The sequence below is a fragment of the Vipera ursinii genome (genome assembly GCF_947247035.1).
Source record: "Vipera ursinii genome assembly, chromosome: 2".
Classification (NCBI taxonomy): domain Eukaryota; kingdom Metazoa; phylum Chordata; class Lepidosauria; order Squamata; family Viperidae; genus Vipera; species Vipera ursinii.
In genome coordinates, this window is record NC_139513.1 from 224,424,709 (window position 1) to 224,448,793 (window position 24,085).

The window sequence follows — 24,085 nt, forward strand, 5'->3', positions numbered from 1 at the left end:
AATTAAAATTCTCCTGGTACTAAAGCATGAAAAAAAAGGAATTGAGGCTAAAAGAATGGATAACTCCCAGAAACAAAAGGTTACTATATTTAGAAGGACATGACTTACAACTTGGGTGGTATCAAAAGAATAAAACCCATAGATATTTCCAAAATCACATAAGAAATGCACTATATCTGTATGGGAAAAGATAAAACCTAAAATTACATGAAAATCCCAGAAAGGTTATCAAAGATGGAAGCTTTCACACATCCAAATTTAGTTAAATTTGAAAAAAAATTAAAATATAAGAGTATTCTGAATACAGATGAGAAATTAAAATCTAAACAAGAACTAGAGGACCAAGGCATTGACTTATTATGGTGGCCCTGATTGCAAATGCAATCAAGGTATGTCAAAGATGTTAATGCATATGGCTTTTATAAAGATCAGACAGTGTTTGACCAGGTGTTGTTGATTTCTGGTGCAAAAAATGATTTAAAAATGTATAATTTTCTGTTGACTTTAAAAATGGAAAAGAAACAATGATTATATGGGCAAAAAACTTTGGGTATAACATAGAATTAGAGAAATGGCAAAATCTATGAGAAAGAAACTATTAACTGACAATGGCTATTTCATATACAGAAAAGCTAAATAAAATGTTATAGATGGCATTTTCCAGCTGTTAGATTAGCAAAAATGTTTAAAAATATGTCTAGCAAATGTAATCAGAATCCTGATACATATTATCACGTGTAGTGGACTTCTGTAAAAAAAAATAAAAATATTGGACTAAAATACATACATTAGAAAAAATGTTAGGAAAACATGTAGATTTTAAACCTGAACTTTTTTCACTAGATATGCCAGAAAAGTTTGATAAACAAAATGTATATTTAACATTACATGTATTAACTGCAACAAGGATCGTATTTGCACAGCACTGGAAAAATGAGACGCCACCATCAGAGGAAGCGATAATTAAGAAAATATTGGACTGTGGAAATGGACAGACTTACATTGAGAATCAAAGGAAAAGAAGATACAATATACTTTCAAACATGGAATTTATTTTACCAATGGTTAGAAAAGCGGGATAGAGAGTAAGAACTTAATTTGTATGACTAGGCAAAATTAACCCAGACAACATGTTTATTAAGCACAGATAAATTGCAATGATAGAAAACCAATAAAAGAATTTTTTTTAAAAGGAACTGAGGAATTTATTTGGATCAAATTTAAATTAAGAATCAATTTTATTGAATAGAAAGCTAGATACACTGAAATAGTTTTATCACTTGATTTAATGTTAGCTGTGATTGCCTTGTTAAACAGGAAAGAGAAAATACCATCAAGTATATACAGTCATGGCCGAAATTGTTGGCACCCCAGAATTTTTTCCAGAAAATCAAGTATTTCTCACAGAAAAGTATTGCAGGAACATGTTTTGCTATACACAGGTTTATTCCCTTTGTGTGTATTGGAACACAACAAAAAAGGGAGAAAAAAAAGCAAATTGGACATAATGCCAAACAAAACTCCAAAAATGGGCCGGACAAAATTATTGGCACACTTTCAAAATTGTGGGTAAACAACATTGTTTCAAGCATGTGATGCTCCTTTAAACTCACCTGGGGCAAGTAACAGGTGTGGACAATATAAAAATCACACCTGAAAGCAGATAAAAAGTAGAGAAGTTGCCACGCTAAGCATGGACAACAGAAAGAGAAGAGAACTGTCTGAGGACTTGAGAACCAAAATTGTGGACAAATATCAACAATCTCAAAGTTACAAGTCCATCTCCAGAGATCTAGATTTGCTTTTGTCCACAGTGCACAACGTTATCAAGAAGTTTGCAACCCATGGGACTGTAGCGAATCTCCCTGGTCGTGGACAGAAGAGAAAAATTGATGAAAGGTTGCAACGCAGGATAGTCCAGATGGTGGATAAGCAGCCCCAAACAAGTTCCAAAGGAATGCAAGCTGTCCTGCAGGCTCCGGGAGCATCAGTGTCAGCGCGAACTATCCGTCGACATTTAAATGAAATGAAATGCTATGGCAGGAGACCCAGGAGGACCACACTGCTGACACAGAGACATAAAAAAGCAAGATTACAGTTTGCCAAAATGTACTTGAGTAAGCCAAAATCCTTCTGGGAAAATGTCTTGTGGACAGATGAGACCAAGATAGAGCTTTTTGGTAAAGCACATCATTCTACTGTTTACCAAAAATTAAATGAGGCCCACAAAGAAAAGAACACAGTACCTACAGTGAAATATGGTGGAGGTTATTTTGCTGCCTCTGGCACTGGGTGCCTTGAATGTGTGCAAGGCATCATGAAATCTGAGGATTACCAAAGGATTTTGGGTCGCACTGTAGAGCCCAGTGTCAGAAAGCTGGGTTTGCGTCCGAGATCTTGGGTCTTCCAGGACAATGACCCCAAACATACGTCAAAAAGCACCCAGAAATGGATGGCAAGAAAGCGCTGGAGAGTTCTGAAGTGGCCAGCAATGAGTCCAGATCTGAATCCCATTGAACACCTGTGGAGAGATCTTAAAATTGCTGTTGGGAAAAGGCGCCCTTCCAATAAGAGAGACCTGGAGCAGTTTGCAAAGGAAGAGTGGTCCAAAATTCCGGGTGAGAGGTGTAAGAAGCTTATTGATGGTTATAGGAAGCGACTGATTTCAGTTATTTTTTCCAAAGGGTGTGCAACCAAATATTAAGTTAAGGGTGCCAATAATTTTGTCCGGCCCATTTTTGGAGTTTTGACATTATGTCCAATTTGCTTTTTTTCCTCCCTTTTTTGTGTTCCAATACACACAAAGGGAATAAACCTGTGTATAGCAAAACATGTGTTCCTGCAATACTTTTTTGTGAGAAATACTTGATTTTCTGGAAAAATTTCTGGGGTGCCAACAATTTCTGCCATGACTGTATATATACATTGTCAAGGCGTGTTTTTGCAAAGAACTATAAATGTGATTGTTCTGTGTTTGGAATACAATGCTCTTTTTCAAATCAGTCTTTTTCAGTAATGAATTATAAATACGTAAACTACAATCAAGGTTATTTGTATATGGATTTTTAGTGTTATTGATCAAAAACATAGAGCTGCTGTGGAATCCCAGAAAAACATTTTGATCTGAAATTTTAAATGTGTTTTTACTGTACCAATAAAGAATTGAAATGAGGTGCTCTCTGAGCTTGTTTTCTTGCAGATGTTTCATTACCTAAACTAGTTATCATCATCACATCATCTTTTTATTGTCCAATTTTATTTTATTCAAAAGATTAGAACATAAAATCTAAAAGAAAAAAATAAACAGACAAAACTAGACAAAGATATACAAAAGTGAATTAAAAAAGTAAAGGATAAAAATAATATGTATAATATGTAACAGGTCAATTGGGTTGCAAATAGATGTACAAGCTTCTAAATTTTAGACCTGCTTTGCAAGAGGGTAAACTATTATTGTTACAATAGATTTGTCAGTGTTCAACTGGGGGGATGTATATAAAATAAAAAATAGGTTAAACAACAGTGAAGTTAAAGTTCAAAGCATTATTTTAAGTCTGTTATTGTAATTTACTCGTAGAATATCTAGTTTCTTATTTACCACAAATCACCCTGATCATTATCTTTGAGTCCAGGGTCAAATACCTTTGATTGGTTCACATTTCTTTAGGTTTTTAATTGGGAACTTTCCCAACAATTTGATCTCATTTCCAAAGTTCATAAGTCTCTGTTGTATCTCTGCAACGTATGTTGTTGAATAATCCTTTTTGAGAACACATTTCTCTTGTCAAGAAAGTCTAGTCCAACGGCTCCAAACCTTTTCTATACCACGCACCCCTAGAACGCTTGATATATTCTTGCACCCTACAAAACTTCAAAATAACGGCAATGAATTATGCATATACACTATAATTTTGAAAAACCAAGTTTTCGTACCCCCAGTTGGGAACCCCTGGTCTAGCCCATCCTTCATCTTATCGATTGTCTCATAATTTCTTATATTCATATTCCTTTCAATCTTTTCTGCCAGATCTGTATTTTTCAAACCAAACATTTTCTTCTTGACATCTAACAGCAACAGATCAGATTCCAATTCCTCTGATTGCAAATTGAATCCAACTGTTATTTCCTGTTTTCGGATATCATCTTGAGGTTGCACAACTGTTTACTGTAACATTTGTGGAATTTTAAATGTCAAGCTGAAAATTTAAAAATGAAATGGTATTGCCCCAACTTAAACATCAGCCAGATTCAAATCTGCTTTTAAGCAGAAGTAATTTCAGAGACTTATTAGAGGGAGAAACCATTTTGATTTTCCAAGGCATTATTGTAATTTGTCATTATAAAATTCAATTGCTTATTATTATAGCAGGTATGTTCATCTCAATATAGTGAAAGCAATTTGAACAATTACATTTCTCTAAAGCCATAGATTTCAATATGAGGACTCCCCTCAGTCAAGGAATTTCAGCTGGTGGGGTCTAGTAGACCCTTTTCTGCTGTGGCCCATCCTTTTGGAGAAACTTGCTGCTGGAGGCGAGCTATGCACCCACCCTTTTGGCCTTCTTCAAGAACCTTAAAATTTGCCTCTGCCAGTTGACTTGGGGCCCCAATGGAGGCACTCCATGCTGGAGGTGGCTGCTGGAGTGATAGAGGAGATTCCATCACCATACTGTTGTATTCTTGGTGTAGTTTCTTATCTGTGTCCTGTTATTTTATGAACTTATAATAAAGTCACCCAAAGTTGCTATGGAAAGGGGGATGACTGGCATACAAATTACGGTAATTAATAAATAAATAAATTCCTGACAACTCTTTTGGACCTCATCTCTCTAAATATATGCTCAATGTTTTTGGCTTGGCTCATCTAGAAAGCCACGTCAGGATTAGCAGTTGGATGGTGGACCACCTGGGACTGGAGAATCATCCAAGAAGGCCATATCAAACCACTTCTATTCTCTGTCCATAAAAAGTGGGTTTTTCATGGATATGCCATAGAAGTCCTGAAGAATCCAGCCTGCCTTAAAAAAGACTATTTTTAGTCCGACATTTATATCCAAGATGCTAATACCGTAACTGTAAGGGTCAGTTTGGTTTAGTGACTAAAGGCAGCAAGCTAGAAACAAGGAAACGGTGAATTCTAGTTCCACCTTAGGCAGTTTTTTTAGGATTTACATGCAACAGTTATCCCTCTGCAAACAGAACTGCATACGAGATCATGTTCACTTCAAATTAAGTTGCCTCATACGATCAACCACACTGGATGCTGCACTTCGTTGAGCAGAATAATTAACACCAGTCTGGCGATTTTGAGTGTACTGGGTAACCCAGGCATCAACAATATTCCTTTTTGATATAGTCCTATTTCTCAATCCCTGGTATTGTTGAAGTCTTAACTCCTCCTGCCAAAATTTGAAGTTGAATGGCAGCGTAAAGAATGTTTGGAAATTGTGTATTTGCATTTTGTCCTGGCTGGGCAGGGTTAAAAGCATAAGTCCATCCAATCCAATGGGAATTGTTAACAGTATCTCCAAATGCAGCTGCTGCCGCCATCTCATCTTTTCCTGTATCTCTCTTTATATGTTCATTTAACTCTGTCCAGGGAAAATCTTCATATGCTCTAACTGCTTGATTAACAGTTACTATTCCAGTCAACATTCTGTTTCTTGTTTGTTCAACCAAAGTCCCAAGTATCACTGAGATTTTAGCAACTTCTGTTTTAAGATTAGTAAACGTATCTTCAAAGTTTTGTTCAATGGTCTGCCTATCCCAGATGGCACGAAGGCAATGGAAACCCTCAATCACAGTATCTTGATCTACTTCAATATTCTGAGATCCTGTCTCTTGACGGATTTGTTTAAGAGTTTTGTTCAGTCTAGCTGGAGTAATATTTCCCCCACTGGTTATTAATACAGCTGTGGTCAAATTTTCCAAGATTTTTTCTCTGAATCCATTTCCCTGGGGTGACATTACCATAACCCGAGCCACTAGTTCAAAAGACCACAAAGGATTATCTTGAAGAATAGCCGTATTGTCAGTTCCATCAGCAAGGTTCACATTAAAAAGCCCTCCAAACAACCACGGATGAATTTCCCCAGCTACAGGGGCAGGTTTGGCCGTCGCAGGTGCACTCTGAGGACAATTGTTTTGTGAGCGCACAGGATTGTTGGCATCAAAAACTTGTCCCATCCAACCATCAAATCGTTCAGCATTGAAAACAAAATTGCCCTGAGCATTAGGCACAATCAGGGCTGCATCTGGACCAAATATGAATGAACTCTGTTCAAGTTGAGTATCGTTTCTTAAGATGGCTGGGTCAACTGGTGCAGCAAATATTGATCTAACTAAATTTTCCAAATCCAAATCACTGAAACGAAATTCTGGAGCAATTTGAAGATGGGATACAATGGTGTTCAAGCTGGCAATAGCAGCTATATGAGAATTGTTCCGAATCACTCTTTCTCTGTTGAGTTTTTCCCCAATAACAACTGATAGAATCCCACAAGTCATGAAAGCACCAGCAGCCTGAGTGACAACTTTATGCCACCGACTACACCTTCTGGGATTAAATGCTTCTAGTCCTGGTAACAACGGTTTCATTTTTGTGACTTAAATAATCCAGCAGCAAACTTTTAAAACATTTTGTGTTTGCTTTCCCACCCAGTCAGGCCAACATTTTCAAGGAAGTTCACGCCACACATAAATTGGTTCTTGTCAAATGAAAAGGCAAATTCTGAAAATACATGTGCTAACCCCTAGTTTCAATGATTATATAAATAGCATTCTTTTCACACAGAATTTGGGTAAGAGACTGGGTCAAAAACAAATTGCTTATTTGTAAAATACAATAGCAAATGTAAAGACAAGGCAACTGTTAGAACAATTTCTGCTGCAAACCACTCCCGCTGTGCTTATTTTTGCATTTTAAAAGTTCTAGTGGGCTTTTCTCCAAGCAAGCTGTGACTGCAGTAACAGCTCAAGCCTATTTGGCATACAAGCTGCATTGCTGAAAATACACATTTGGTATCTGTTTTTCACTGCATTTGTCATCCTATCCTTTTGACTGCTGTCCATGCTTCCATCATCTTCAAATGATCAGAGCAAGCCCTCAACTACTTTGGAAGTTACAATAAAAACAGGTTTAAAAGGTGAAACAGATGATCAGGCCAGGAAGAACAGTGGCAACACCTAGCCAGCTTCTTAGCTAAGTGCCAGGATGATGCCGAGAAGATTTGGGCTGAACATTGCTGGATGAGAGAAAAGGAAGAAAGAGACAGGTCAGATTAGAAGGTGAAAACAACTTTTAAGCAGAAATGTCAACAATAAGAGAAATAATTAATCATGTTCCAACTACAGACTTGATGACTATTCAGAGAAAAATAGAAAATTAAAAGCCTCCCAATGGAGGACTAAAGCTGCCGGGGTTATAATATCTATGGCATATTAAATATTAAGGCACTTTTCAGGCACCAGATCATATACCATACTTAACGTCTATACCTTCCCCATTCCTCCCACACCAAAAAGAGGCTTTGCAATTTATCTTGGTTCTTACACTCTACTGGAGTTCTTATTTTGTGAGGTGAAAGTTCAGTCCCAAAATTCTGTATTTCTGCTAATATCTTTTTCATGCCCATTCAATTTTAACCAGTCACAGCACTGATGCACAAATGAGAGGTATTGTCATGCTCCGGTAATTCCAAAATCTGCAATTATTAAAAATGGAGATGGAGACAGATGAAGAGAAGAAAAAGTGGCTGCAATTCTGAACAGAAACTATTTCTCCCTGCTGCAATTTAGTAGCAGAACCTCCGACTTGTTTGGATGTTTTTTTTTGTTATTATCAATTGATTTTAAAATGTAGCATTAGATTTAGATTTAGATTTTATTAGATTTATATACCGCCCTTTCCTGAAGGACTCAGGGCGGTTTACAGGGCATTTTAAAATCATATCAATATAAAATACAAAGTTAAAATTAGTACTTTAAAGCGTGCAATTTGCATTTATTTAATATCTCAAACTTAAAGACTCTGTACAAGATAATTTTTAAACATTTTAATTAGGGAAACAAAATAAACATGTATTTATAAGTAAAATTAAATTATATGATTTCAAGCAGTCAGCTTGGTATAATGGTTAAGACGCCATGTTAGAAAACAGGAGCCTGTGAGTTCTAGTCCTGCCTTTTCTCTTAGGGCCAGTCCATCTTTCTCAGCACCAAAAAGCAGACAATGACAAACCACTTCTGAAATCTTATCAAGAAAACTGCAGGGACCTGTCCAGGTAGTTGCCAGGACTCAACACTGACTCAAAAGCACAAACAAAAAACAAGTAATTACCAAATGCCAGCTAGAAGTTTTTGAAAGAAGACAATTTCAAGATTAGTAGTAATTCCTAATATATGCTAGATTCAAGATTTGTCCAAATTGGCAAAATGGCATATGAGAAAAAGTAATATATAATATTGATAGTATATCTAGTCTCTGACATAAAAAAATTATACTGCTTTGGAAGCTGTTTCAAAAAAATAGGCTTACAATTTATATTGGATTCAGCCAAACATAAATGGGAAAGGGGCAGGGGATCCTTGGTAATCTCTGAGCTTGGTTGTTTTCTTGCAGAAATTTCATTATCCAAACTATTTAGATCATCAGTCCTAGTAAGGAATGAGGTTTGCTCTCAATTTATATTCTATTGACTTGTGTTGGTGGGAGTGTTCTTGGAGATTTTTTGGCTGGGCTGTTTACTGTTAGCTAGTTACTTCTTGACTGTTCGTCTGATATTAATTTTGGTGTTAGTATTCTAGATGTTGATTGCTTGTGGGAAGCAATTTTGGTCTTTTTGTTCCTTTGGGGTGGTTGATTGTCTCTTTTGCACAGTATGTAAATATTTATGTCTATATGCCTATTAATGGCCAATTTGTCAGAGAGGCAGGCTTCCAAGACTTCTTTAACATTTTTGGACTTGACTTGGTCTAGAGTGGCCAGTTTTTCAGTTGAAAAACTATGATGTAAGTCTCTTCATGTGTTGTGAGATTAAAGAGTTTTCATCATGTCTTCTGACTGCTAGATGGTGTTCATGGATGCATTCTGCTATTTTAGGTAATGAAACGTCTCTGCAAGAAAACAACCAAGCTCAGAGAACACCAAGGACCCCTCATTGCAACCCTGATCTACAAATATTCTCCTTTATTGGTATAATTGGAAAGGGGCAGACAGATCCCGAATCACAAAAGTGGCTTGTCTACATGACTCAGATTGAACTGGGAGACTGAATTAAGTATTTGATTGTTTGGAGCCCTACAAAAACAGCTACACTTTCCAATTTTGTTTAAAACGTTAGTATGGAAAGAATATGTATGAAGAAAGGTGGAGTCAAACAATTACCTTATCTTCTCACTTATAAGCAATGTTCATCAAGAGTGTTTTACAAGAGACCTTTGCCTATAACGTATGGAGAACATAGAAAAATGGAATTTACTCGTTCATAGAACTCATATTACTGAAAAGTGCACTGGTTGTCAATTGATTTTTAGGTGGAATTCAAGATGCTGGTTGTTAATTTTAAAGACCTTAATGTATCAGGGCCTAGGTTATCTGTGAGATTAGTTTCTCCTGATAATATCTGTCCAACCTGCAATATCTAGCAGAGTACATATCCCCTCTATCAGAGACTGCCAACAAGAGAGACCCTGGAAACATGTCTTAAATTAGTGCCCTCCTCCTGAAATAATATCTCCAGGCATTCAAATGCCCCCCTCCTAATCAGAAGATGGGACTGTTTTTTCATGCTAGTGAATGGGAAGTACAAATCTTACTTCAAATTAGATTCCAAGTCAAAATGAGCAGTTTTAACCCAAGCGGACCATATTTTGAAGGTTGAAATCAATCCTCTGAATCACTAGTGGACAGTGTAGTACCTAAAAGTGAAAAAAGTAAGATATTTGTTCAGCACATAAAGAATTTCAGCACTACTGTTTTCATTCTCCAATCTCTCCAAAACTATTTGAAATCTATGTCCATCTTATCTCAGCAGATCTGCAAACACTAAGCATTTGCTGAGATCAAAACAGGTACTTCCACAGGACAGGACCAGTTTGAAAGCAAAGAGCTGAATCAATTTATTTTGACAGCTGTGATGCATTTGAAACAGAGTACAATTATTTTTCCTTTGAAAAGTTTGTGAAGGGTCGCATCCTCCTTTTGCAGAAATGCCATCACATCATAGTTCTGCAAGCATAAGTATTAGTCCTTTCAAAGTAAAAAAAACTTGCACTAAACTTTAGACATTTTCTTTCTTTACTTTTTTATAATATAAAACACAAAAATATTAGAAAAGATAGTGGAGGGGAAGAATTCAGAAAAGGGAAAAAGAAAAGGCATTGACTTCCAACTCCCTTTGGTGCAGTAAAATAATGTAAGATAGTAATATCAGACCTCAGCTTTGTAACTTTACATAGTAGTATAGACTAGCCATTTCTAAAACCTTAGACATTTTCAGGTTATACTTCACATAGATTAATATTACACCCTGCTTTTCCCAGCAATCTATATTTGAAACTTATTTTACAATAAATCTTAAGTTTGTCTCAGAAAATAAAAAGGCAGATCTAATTATAGCAATTATACTTTATGCGGTATTTCTCCATACTTCACCAAGTAACTCCTATTGTCATATCTAAGTAGATTTATTTATTTCGTCAGAATTATTTTTGAAAGGATTTTTACAGCCTTTTATGACTTTTTGATTTATTTATTTTTGTGAGCTGCCCAGGAATATGACATATGAGATGGGCAGTCATAGAAGACTTATAAATAGGCTTTTACAATAGCATACATGATGGCAAGTTATAAAAGCTTATGGGGCTGATAGCTGATTATCAATACGTATGCAAATGTCATAGCTTATTCCAAAAGCTCATTATCATTGCTACAACTTTATATAACAAGATTAACTGAAATCCAGGTAAACAGCTGTTAGACAAAAAAAAGAACTCTATTAGCAAACATCATAGTAAGATGGGAAGACAACAAATTTAGGGTGGGGATTCTGTTTGTTTGGGAGTGGTTTATTGCTGGCCTATTCCTTTCAGAAACTGAGAAAAGCGTATCAAGCATATCACATTTTAGTGATTTACCCAAGAGCCCCAAATGCCCTGTTATTATTGAAATGTCCATTATTAAACAGAGATTTCAGAAAAAATATAGGCGTTAAAGATAAAGGAAACAGGTGCAAGTGATAAGAGGATGGGAGGGGGGTAGGCTTCCCACTGGCTTTGCAGCAGTTCTGATATCAACCTCCACCCATTAACAGATATTTATTTAAGTGGCCTATCAAGTGTACCAAGTAATTAATTGCTGCCGTTTTTTCCTCTGAGCATATTCTATCAGGCAGTGAGGGGGAAAAAAATACAAATTGGCTCTCCAGCTAATTTATTGTCTGAAAGTGTAAAAATCATCCTTCTAACTTGCAGCAGTAATAGCTCGTGCCCGTTTTACGCAAGCCAGCTCTCTGAGGAGTATTTTACTGGGAAATAAAATATTTCTCTTCCTTTTCCTGTTTAAATATCCTTTTCCATTCTGAGCCGAGGATTGTAGTAACAGCTTTGTTTCAGTTTTGAAGCATAATTACCCTAAGTCAGGGTTAGGCAACCTCGGCTCTTTTATGACTCATGGACTTCAACTCCCAGAATTCCTGAGCCAGCCAAGCTGGCTCAGGAATTCTGGGAGTTGAAGTCCATGAGTCATAAAAGAGCCGAGGTTGCCTAACCCCCTGCCCTAAGTCAAATAACTGCATTTTCTGTTTTGGGGCTTGGTAAATCCCGGCTTCCATTTCTCCCTAAAGTTATGGGTCTATCTACTCCTTTGGAAAGTATTATTTCCTCTCCCCGTCGAAGGCAGGGAGAAAAGAGGAGAGTCCCGAGATGCAACGACCCACGTTGATCGCCGCTCCCAACCTGTCGTCTGGGCCCTCCTCGCTTTTTTTTTCCACAGCCGATTCCGGAGCGTCGGCTTTTCTGCAACACCCCTGCAGAGCAGGCTAGCCCAGGGGTAGGCAACCTCGGCTCTTTTATGACTCGTGGACTTCAACTCCCAGAATTCCTGAGTCAGCGTAGCTGACTCAGGAATTCTGGGAGTTGAAGTCCACGAGTCATAAAAGAGCCGAGGTTGCCTACCCCTGGGCTAGACTCTCCAGAGAAGGCAAGAAACGGCCTCGGCCTCACGCACGGCCCACGTGACGCACTTTTTTTTTTTTTTTTGCCGCGGAGCAGAAGCCGGTCCGGAAGCTTCTTACGGTTTCCGCCCCAGCCCTCCTCGCCCCGCCCCCGTGGCAAATTGAGTTCTTCCTGCGGGGGCGGGGCTTACCCGACGCTGGAGGTGACGGCGAAAAAGCCGGTTGCTTTTTTGAAAGAAAAAAAAATGGCGGCCCGGAGCGCGGTACGGGTCTCCCCTGCCTTCTCTGTAGGCTTCCAAAGAGATTTTTTTCTTTTTTTTTTTTGCTCGAATACTTTTTAATGTGTGTATTTATTACGTTTATATGCCGCCCATTCACCTAAAGGCGACTCTTACATCCAAGTAAAAGCAACCGGGATAAAACAATAACGTATTAAAATAACACATATTATCATTACAATTCACTTAGAAGTTTACAAAATTGGCAGGGAAGGGAGCGAGATAACACAGGAGGTAGAGGTGGGGCCTTGAGTCCGTTTTACATTCTGTCTTGGGATCTTTTTTCTAAAAAGATGGGTTTTTCTTGTTCAGCCCGTTTGACATATTAATGCCAGCGTCTTGATAGCATTTTGTGACTTAATTTTCTTCAACGTGGTTTGGTCTAGTTGTGGCAACGTACCAAGCTGGAAACCTGGAGATGATGAAGCTTTAGTCCTGCTTCAAGCATGAAAGCCAGCTGGGTGACTAGGCCAGTCACACTCTCGGCCCAGCCCACCTCACAAGGTTGTTGAGATGGGGAAAACAGGAGAAGGAAGGAGTATTGTGTGTGTTCAACACCTTGAGTTATTTGTAAAAAAATAATAAAGGGGGACATAAATAAGTATCCTTTGATTTGTCTTCCAAGAACGACTTCTCTGGACAGTAGCATTCATAGCCGCACTCTCTTCCCGACTGGAAAGTTTGATAGAACTTCTACATGAAATTACATAAGTATTTATCACTTAACTCTAAAACCTATCTGTTTGAGCAATCCGGTCTGGTCTGACGGGTTCTGTTTTAATTATTGTTTTAATGTAACTTATCTTCTGCATTTGGGCATTAGGGTTTAATTTGTTTTCAATTTCTGTATTTGTACATTTTGATATTTATGTCACTGTTCACCGCCCTGAGTCCTTGGGGCGAAGGGCGGTATACAAATCAAATCAAATCAATCAATCAATCAATCAATACTGTTTCTGGCATGAGCTAGTTTCTAGGGCTGGATCCTGAGGCCAGATGCCAAGTGAAAGAGGCCATCTCGTGGAAACTGCAGAAGGTTCTCATACATTATCCCACTAAATCCTAATCACCCAAAAGTTTCCAGACAAAGTGTATAGAACTCTCATTTTTGAAGGTTATTGATGACCTTAACATAACAGAATAACAGTTGGAAAGGACCTTGGAGGTCTTCTAGTCCAACCCCCTGCTTAAGTCTAATCTCTCTTGCTTCTCGGATTCATCAGCTCAGTAGTAGCTCTTACCTGGTGCTCTTCAAGTATATCAGTAACTGGAAGGCTGCAGGTCCCTCACTCCAGTCATTCTGTAACTAAGCTTCCATAAGTATTGTAAGAAGAAAAGTCTCCATCGTGGTTCCTCCAAGCGGGGAATAAATATGGCAAAAAAGGACCAACCACATGTGGGTAATCAGTTTTTATACCCCCTGGACTCTATTGTTTGGAGTTATTTCCTGTTTCAAGCTTTGTATTTCCTTTGTCAGGTATTCTGTCCTGAGCCTAAGTGTGCCCCTCGAGGATTCTTGATGGTTGTGGCTATGTCCTATTATGTCTGTCCCCTGCTTCCCTGGGGCTGTGGCTGATGTTGACTCTAGAGATCTTTCTTCCTAATCCCAGGTTCCTGACAAGATTGTTACGTCTGCATTCCTGCAGACTTGGTTTGTGCTTGGGACAGAGAGACTTGGGGGCAGGGTTGGTTTCTGCTTTTAAAATCCTTTAGGAAAATATATTCTGCCCTTTTAATATTTTCTTCTCTGGGGAGCTGACTTCCCACAGTATAATCAAAACACTTACACATCAGTGTCCCATTTACTTTGTCTTTCCTTCTACTTCATCTGTATCCCCCTTTAATCCTTGCTGGATTAGAAACCTCTTTTCCATGCTGTTCCAAATATTGAGAATAATGACCGATTTTGTAATTAATCTAGCAGGACTGACAGGCAAAATAAATTACATGTACACACACACACACACACACACACACAATTGCAATTTATCAGATTTTATTTAATTCTATTCTGGATTGCTTATACATTGAACAATTCTTACTGAAAGTCTCAAGGATTCCTGCATCAACTTTGAAAGACATACATATTTTGTTGTTTGAAAACAAATATTTTACAGAATTCAGCCACGACAGAATTATATAGTATGCTTTGGTACAAATACCGGCCCTCCCTATAGAGAAGATTTTTGGATTAATATTCACAACAAATCTGATCATGTGTTTCATCTTACAATTTGTAGTTTTCTTTTCCAAGCATTGTGGACAATAATAATGAAATTATTTTGTTACCACACAATGACAAGGAATATTCTATGCTTCTTAACAACAGAATAAGAGTTCTGCCAGAGATGAAATAGGGAAGGAAGGCTATTGTTGATTATTTCTTTGGAAATGAAGAACTATGTAGCTTTAAGAATAGATTCTTTCTTCTATTCTTAAGAAACAGAATGCACTACCAAGGTCACTTTTTTTTAGAATAGCACCACCTTAAAATTGCAGAATGTCTATACATAGTGTGAATGGTACATTGTATACTATTTTGATTAAAGTGTTAAGACCCATAAGGTACTTCACTACTTACATAATAATTACTTCTTTCATAGAGGTCTTGACATTCGAAATAAAAATAGGAAAAATATATGTGGTAAGTTAACCTTCATTTTTTGTAATAACCTTCAGCTAAATCCAGTGAAATACAAAAGTTATTTTTTGAATGAAAATTATAAACGTTTATTTGTATTTAACATAAAAGCATTAGCCTATAGTGGCTGGTGCCATTGGAAGTCATAGAGCCAAGAAGCCATGACCAATGATAACAGAATCACCCTCCAATTTTATTCTCGTCTTACCTAGCAACATCATTAATAGTTGTCAAGTGCAGCAATAACATTCCTTAGGCTACCTGAGAAAAATCTCCACTTTGCTTCAATAATTTTACATTCTCTATTAGATTCTCTATTAAGGATTCTCTGTTAGGGGGAAATGAGCTTTTTTAATCATTATTTTTAGCCCTTCCTGTCTTCTAATTAGGCCATGTGGAAAGCCAGATTGTAGAGTATTTTGATTAAAATTAGGGCTGCATCAAAAATGTCTAATCTGATGGGAAATTCCCCCTCCTCATCCCACTCATAGGTACCATCTCCTGAGCAAGTGGATGACTTACTCTCTTCTTGGTCTTCTGGCACCTGGATTCATTACAATCCTGCTTGATGTTGATATATAACACTGAATGATTGCTTCCTGATCTTTCCTTCATCTCTGTGTGAAAACCCCAAGCCAAAGCAGCCTTAGAGGGAAGGGGTTTCCAAATCTCAGTCATAGAGGAGGGATAACACTTGTTACCGTGAGAAGAAAACTGAAATTTTAAAAATGAGAAATGATAATGTTCATCAATTTCCCTGTACCTATGAAAATCTGACTTTGACAGAAAAAGCTAACAGAAACCCCATTAGGTCATTCCCTTATTAGAGAATAATCATATTTTCTACTATAGTTTCATATCCATTGTCATGACGATGTAAAGCCTGTTCTCACTGCTATTATAGTGGCCCAATGAAGGTTGGATGATATAAGTAATTATAAGTTACTTAAAGCGAGGAAAAGCTTCTTTTAGAAGAAAATCACTAAGCTAGGAAGTTCATTTTTGTTCTGGAATTCTACCATTCTCTATTCAGGAAGGATATCTGATTCTACACCCTTTGTTTCTGCTGGGTACACTTGGTCAGCTTTATCTTCTCATAAAGCACAAAAGATAGGACCCTAAAGGAAGACTCTGTGTATGTGTGTTTTTCCACCCCTTCTTTGTATTTGCATTTCACTTTTAATAAATAAAAGGTATCCCTCACCTCTGTTGCAAATTTACTCTTTGCAGTTATGAACATAGTAGTTCTTCACCAAGCAAACACAATCTCCTTCAATTATTCTGTACTTTAACTTCTTACCATGTATATCTGCAGTAAAGAAAGAGATGTTCTCCAAAGCAGCTTTACCCTTTTCTGCCCCTTGAATCCTCTAGTAAAATAAAATCCATACTACATCTCTTAGTGCACCAGAGTGTAGCCTTAGTAAAAAAAAAATCTAAGTAAGGAGCAGCTGGTTCTTGAACAGGAATCAAAGCTAAAGCTAGTTATAGCAGCATCAAAATAATTAGCTGGGCCAAACTACAACCATTTACACTGGACATGTAAATTGTAAATCTAGCTCATTGACCACAGCAAAGCATTTTGCTGCTCTTTTGAGTCTGCAATTGGTGAATATTTTCAACAAGGACGTATTGGCTAAGCCTTTTCTTCCTTCCTCTGTTGCTCCTCTTTTTTTGGGGACTTTTACATGGAAAGAAGTTAACACTGCCCTTCATCTGTATCTTTGAAAGGAGAAAGCACCTTGTTGCCTAAAACTGTATATGGGGTGGTACCTGAACAAGAGGGAAGGATTAACTTTGAGGGTTAACACCTCACCCTTGGCTGTATTAGAGAGAAGCTAAGAAAAACCAAGTGACTCTCATTTCACCTCCTCTCCATGACAAGAAAGAGCAAAGCAGAATGTTCCTCACTGGGTGTAAAATGGAAGTTTTGCAAAAAGCTGAAAATTATGTCATTCACAAAGCAGATGAGCAACAGTAAAATGATGTTAAAATCACCCAGTTCTTGCCCTCCCCCCCTCCTGGAGGGAACTGACATTTGTAAGCATTTTCATGGGACTCTCTGCTTGAGCATAAGACTTGCTTCTTTTTATGATTGTTGTCACTTCTCAGGATTTAATCTTTATTGATTGGGAGATAAGTCACAGAAGTTTAGAGATGTTAGGCTGATCCATTCTTATTTCATTTGAATGATTTATGGATATGTGGGGTTAGAGTGCTCTCTTAGCTTGGTTGTTTTCTTGCAGACATTTCATTACCCAATTAGGTAACATCATCAATTCTAAAAGAGTTGCTTTATTTAACATGTCCAGTAGGTATCTGATCAGGAGAGCCGTGAGTTACTACAGATGCAAGAGAAGCAAACTGGGGATCAGCAATGGCATCAGCAAATATCACTCCAGTGTTTTTTGCTGACTCATGGGTGGTTGGACAGCATTTAAACTCAGCAGTAGGAAAAGACTAAGGGACATTACTGTAATAGGAAATATAAATAAAGGAGGTGATTGACTGTTACAGATTAAGGAACACTGCTTCCCCATAGATCAATCTGTATTGAGACATCCTGGCAACATTTTGTGTGTTGTAGTTCCATTACATTGCTTAATCTCCTCTCAGACCATAAGACACAGGTTTAAGACTTCTTTGTTTCTTTGAAGAAGATAATTAAGATCCTTTTACTTAGTACATACCATCTGCTTATCTGGAAGGAACAATCCGTGTGCTTATGTGACCTTCCCAAAGTAGAAGATTCTACCCAATATTTATAATGGTGTCTGTAAAAATTTCGTTGGAATTTTTAAGGAAAGTACTCAGTTTAGGGGAAAGCCAGAAGAAATGGGCTTTATGGTACTTGTTTTATACAACCCAAGGTATAATTAACAAGGTGTCTACTGAAATTTTGGCTTGGCAATAAAGCTAAGAGCAAATACCCAATTATCTGAAGATGGAATTATTAGATGCTTATTTAATTTATAAACTTAACTTTAACTTTGTTTTTGTCTGGACGCTGACTATTGTTTGCTCTGTTTAAACATTTTATTTGCAATGACTAATATTTTCTTCAGAATAAACAATACCACAACAAACTAGTACCACAATTAATAGCTGAACAGTATAAGATAGCATTTCTCCAGGATTTATAGAAATATTTCTTTTTATTTACATTTCAGAAATTCCTGAAGCAGAAGAACTGAATAGCAGTGCCGCAAATGCTGTTTTGTTAATGAAGCACCTGTCTGTGTTTTTCCCTTTTCACATTTTAAGAAGTTTGCAGTTTATTTGCATATGTTTCTCATCTATCAGTGCATCAGTAAGTTTCCCATCGACATCTGAAAAAGGCAAATGAATGAAAACCCTACTTTTTTTCCTTTTAAAGCACATTACTGGCTGTTCCATTACATTAAAAAAAAACCCTCTCACATATAGACAATAGAATAAATGCTGATTTCAGCAGATGGTAACTCACAGTTGTCTACCCTGGAATGTATTTATTAAGTGTTTGGCATGTACTATTTCAAGTGTCCTCCATATGTAGTCAGAATTAACATTTATTATTGAAAACCCTCATATGGAAGCATTTAACTAGGATTTTTGTCATCTTGATCATATAGGACAGCAAAGGTAGTTTGAGGCATTTATCATCCTCATCACTTCTTTCTCACATTATCTGGGTATTTGATAATTCAATGTTTTATAAAAACACTCTGGATCCACATGTAAAAGACTGGAATCCTGCAAAGCAATCAGCCAGTTCACAGAACCCAAGTGAGTTGAGTAGATCTCGGTGGATTTCAATATGTACTTAAGTGATATGAAGTAAAATGAATGCAGGGGGAAAGTAGCAAGTCCTGGTGGGTGACAATAATATAGCAATCTCACAAGAAACAACTTGGTCTTTTTGGTTGACCTTTGATATGGAATCTAGTAATCTCTTTTTTTCTTAGTTTTTCTATGAGAATTTATCATAGTGGCTTTTTTGGAAAAATTGATATCTTGCCGCAAATCCAAGGGATGGGCTTATATGCCGTAGAGTGTTTTCTGATAGTTTTCATACACTTGTTATTGAAATTTGAATTTTGCCATAACCTGCACCTCATGCAGTTATGACAAATTGATGCACTTGACTTTTTATCATCATTCTTATTACTTAAGTTCCTGCTTACAATAACTTTTAATATTTATTTCTGTCACTGAGAACTTAATACTGACCTCTGGAACACTATTCTTCCAGAGCTTTGTATGGTCTCTACCTGGACCTTATTTTAAACCTGCATCTTGCTCCCAGACCTTGGTTAGAGTAGGTGGTGGATGCCTTGAAAAATGATTGGTTGTTAAAATCTGCTTATTTTCTTCAGATGTTTGTTTTTTGTACTGTTAGTGTACTGTTTGAAATTGCCTTATACTGTATACTACCCAAAGTCATGATGAAACCTAAAGGTAAATACTTGGAATATAAAGATCAAAACGTTTGAGTCAGCATAAGTATGAAAGTTCTGAGACAATACAGTCATGAGTTTTGTACATTATGCATAGCACAAAAATATTGAATTATTTATAAACCACATGTCTAATGTTGCAAAACTGTGAAGGTCTGAGCACTTAAAACCAAGCAGTGCTATAGGAAAACAGCAGCTTAATGCAGAGAATCAAAGAGATTCTATCCTAAACTAGATGACTGAATAACCAACTGCTGACCAATTCAATACTAGTTTAGGAAAGCAACTTTGCTTTTTAATTTTCTACTTCGTTTGCTGCAAAAGACTAATGTTACTTTGCCAGACAGTTGGAAACTAAAATTCATCTTAATTTGCTAGTCAGCCCTCACAGGTAATCCCTTAATCCAAAGGCATCACAATACTGACAAATATAGATGTGCTTAAGTCCCCCTGAAATAAATATAAGTCTGACTGACGTGCACTTAATCAATCTTTCAGTTGAACCCAAGCCAATTTGCTAAGGAAGCAAGAGCCACAGGACAAACTAACATGGATCTGGACCATAGCTAGGGTTAGTTCAAAACATGTTGCACCTCAAAGTAGTGACAGGGGAAGGATTGTTCTGTGATATAAAAGATAAAGGGGAAATATGGTTTAAAAGAATGCCATTTCTTTCTGGGCACCTCATTACAAATCAAAGATCTACACAGAAAAAATTATTTTCCCCCATTTTTCTATTGCTTTGATCCTTAAAGGGTTAATCCTGAAAGTGTAAACAGTACTTTGAGGATTCCTTCTTGATTCTCTTGGCAAATAATTATTTATTGGGAAATTATTTATTGGAAAATAATTGAGGGAAGGTTTTTCTTTTTCCTTTAACAACTCGGATTCGTGGCAAATGATTCTGGAAAAATAAAAGGGGAAAACTCAGCTGGCCTAAAAAGTTGAAACATCTGCTGGAGTTATTAAGTGCCTTTTGGCTGAGTTCAGCAGTAGGGCACCTTGCAGTTGATAGATTCTTCCCTCAGCGATTCAAAACAATGCCATTAAAGCAAATTTCTCCTTTGCTGAGACTGAGGCAACCTAATGAGGCACAAACAATTTCAAAGAGTTTCACTTTAAAAAGATAGCTAAGCACACTAAGGGCAATCAGTAGATACCTTTTTTGCCATATATTATCATTAGTCTATCAGAGTGAGCTTACTCTGTTAACTGGTGCTAGACCACTGTAGGAATGTAGCCTTGTTTACACAGAGGAATGAGATCAAGGCTGGAGATACTGCTAAAGGTCTCTCATCTCTATTCCACATTTTGGACTAAGTCTTTTGCCATGCTGTTTACCCCGTGAATAGTCCAGGATGTTTGCCATCTATCATTCTATCAACTGACTTCAGTCAGGCTGAAGACTAACAAGCAAACTGTGATAGAAAGTGGGATTGAAGCGAACACCAAATAGAGATTACATGGTGATGATTGCCTGATGATATTTTTAATACAATTGCGTATACACAATGGGAGGATTTTTTTTTTAAAGTCCCAAATTTTCTTAGTTAGGGCAGCTTCTCTTTTCTTTCCCTGGCAATTACTTTGTTTTCTGTTTTGCAAAATAGTGGTGAGAAACCTCTTTAAAAATGACTCAAAGTTGTAGAGAGCCAGTTTGGTGTTATAATTAAGGCACCAGTTACCTTAATTTCTAGTCCAATCTTAAGTATGAAGCTGGCTATGGCTTTGGGGCCAGTCATTCTCTCTCAGCCTTAGGAAGAAGGCAATGGCAAACCACTTCTGAAAATCACAGGGAACTAGTCCAGATAGTCATTAAAAGTTAAGACTAATTCAAGGCACACACAGAGACAGTACAGAAAAAGATAAATAACCAAGATAGAAATGAGCCCCTCAATCCATCATCAGAATTAGGCATGGGGGGGGGGAAGTGGTTTTTAAAATATCTCACATGACAGAGAAACAATGGAGATGGAGCCAGATGAGATTCACTTTGAACTAAATTCCTAAAGTAAGGTGTCCATAACAGAAAAGGCCCTATCTCTTATTTTCTTGACTTTAATATAGATGATACAGTGACTTACTGTCAATACTTGGAAGCAAACTAGTTTGTAGGCAATGAGGCAGTCCATGAAACATCTTGCCTGAACATTGGTTTATATTCATTTAAAAAAATGCAAAGGTTAGTGCAAAGTAAATAAAGTTTAAATAATTGTTTATATTTCATTCTCACACATATGCTTTACTAACTGAATTATTCTCACTTGAAACTTTCATTCAGGTATAAGAGAAAACCAGAGTAATATAGTGGCTACCATGTTGAAAATAGCATCAGAAGATTTGAGTTTTAATTCCTATTTCATTAGGTCTAGATTTGCATGCCATATTAAGTCATAATGTGATTTATTTGGTCTTCCTCATCCTGGTATTTGAACCCAGCAGTGCATTTTTTGTAAAAGAAAAAGGTGCCGGAACTCACACATCATACAACCCGCCTTGCTACCCTACAAGGTTCCATCCAAAAAAGGTGTCGGAACTCGGTTCTGAGCGTTCTATGAGAAAAAAAGCCCTGGAACCCAGTCACTATGGTATCTAAAGCATGGCTTATGATAAAGAATTATTTGTAAAACCAGCATGTAAATGGGTATAAGCATTATTTTATAAGAATTAAATGAATCTTTCTGAACCAGCTCTCACTGAGGTCATTTCAGGATATTTGTATGTTGACATTTTTGGATATCTAACAAAAATGTTTATTGGTGATTCAAGAAACACAAATATTGTGATTAACTTAACTGCAATTCCTGCCTCTTCTAGCTTTGCTAGGATTAAGGAGAAAGCCAAAAATGGCTTTGCAATGTCCCTACAGTTACGTGACTGTGATTTCCAATGTTCCTTGCCAGCTTCCCACAAACTATGTCAGTAGGGAAGCTGGCAGGAAGTCAGAAATCACAATCACATGAGGGCCTCACTTAATGACTTGTGTGGTCCTCATTTAACAAAGACAAATGTGACTGCCGGAATTGCCATTGCCAAGCAATGTGGTCATGTGATGTCATGCTTTACAACTCCATTGTTTAGTGACAGAAATTCCAATCCCGGTTGCCATTGTAACCTAAGGACTCCATGTAACATTACTCAATACCTCAATCTTAGATGAGACAATAATCTCTTTCTGTAATGTAGCCACACTGGTAAATGGCAAAGGTAGGTTTCTCCAAGAGAAATGGCTTGTTTACTTATAAAATACGCTCTGAAATGGGAACTTAGTTAAATGTTCTATTTTTCATACTGCAGAATGTGGGTTTTTTCCCCAATATCTCTTTGTTTGCAGAACAGTCTACTGTAGTAGTATCCATTTTTTTCTGGTGGCCCATGTCATTCCATGTAAACAACCCTATACTCCTGCTCCAGATTCAGATAGAGAGATGGAAAGCCAGGCCACTTTGCCACGTATGGCAGTGGCCTCTAGTGGCTAATAGAGATACTGGGAAACTCAGCAGTTCTTTTGTAAAAACAACGAAAAAAAATTCCTCAGATGAATTAGCCCAGGGGTAGGCAACCTTGGCTCTTTTATGACTCATGGACTTCAACTCCCAGAATTCCTGAGTCAGGGAGTTGAAGTCCATGAGTTATAAAAGAGCAGAGGTTGCCTACCCCTGAATTAGCCGAAGATAAAAAAATCCTGATTCTGTATTTACATTATATATATATATATATATATATATATATATATATATATATATATATATATATATATATATATATATATATATATATATATATATATATATATATACATATATATACATATATATATATATATGACTTTCTAATGATATTGTAATAAGCCAAACTGGTGGGGCAGGAGATAAATTTATTGTTTCACTACTTGTACTTCAATGTTGTTATATATGATTTCGAATCCGGTTTCATTATTTTCCTAAGAAACCTAATAATTTCAGGTTAGAAAACACAGCCACCAGGAAGCTGAGAGAGAAAAAAAATACCGGAAAAAGTTAAATAATATTTATTGGAGCTGTCTCAGCTTCATGGACCTCCAATATATTTTCTGTTTGAAGATAAATCATAAGAGATCCAAGAACCTAAAATAGCAATTTGTGGCCAGCAATTTGGCTACTGGTTATTTGTGATCAAGATACCTGCACAGCAGCTAATGTTATCTCTCCTTCCCCAATAATAAAACTTCATAAAACAAACAGCTCTTCTCCTTCTCCTGCCTCCTGTCTCCTCCTTTCTCCTCTTTCTTCTGGTATCAAAGGAGATACAAAATTATGGCTTTTGCTTTTCTGGCGGCCTCAACATTGTTAATTGATGTTGTAGTATGTCATAGTTCATCACAGGTCAGAAAGCTGAGTAGAGATAGATCAACTAACTATAGATTATATAGCCTCTGCATCTTAACATAGTGCTAAGGATAAATCTTGAACTATCATATTGCTATATTGTATGATATTTTGAAAAGCACCATATTAATTTTTTTTGTGTTATTCTCTCCTCCAGCTATTTTCCTCCCTCCCTAGCTTTTCCTTTCTG

General features: G+C 37.0%; 1 long non-coding RNA gene across 1 annotated transcript; it reads right to left on the bottom strand.

Moving 5' to 3' along the window:
• Positions 1–3,215: 3,215 nt before the first annotated feature.
• Positions 3,216–9,908, bottom strand: LOC310636846. Its single transcript, XR_014491812.1, has 4 exons — positions 9,817–9,908; positions 9,386–9,442; positions 7,553–7,703; positions 3,216–7,244 (listed from the first exon to the last, which is right to left on the bottom strand). It is a non-coding gene; the product is annotated as an uncharacterized lncRNA (long non-coding RNA).
• Positions 9,909–24,085: the final 14,177 nt, after the last annotated feature.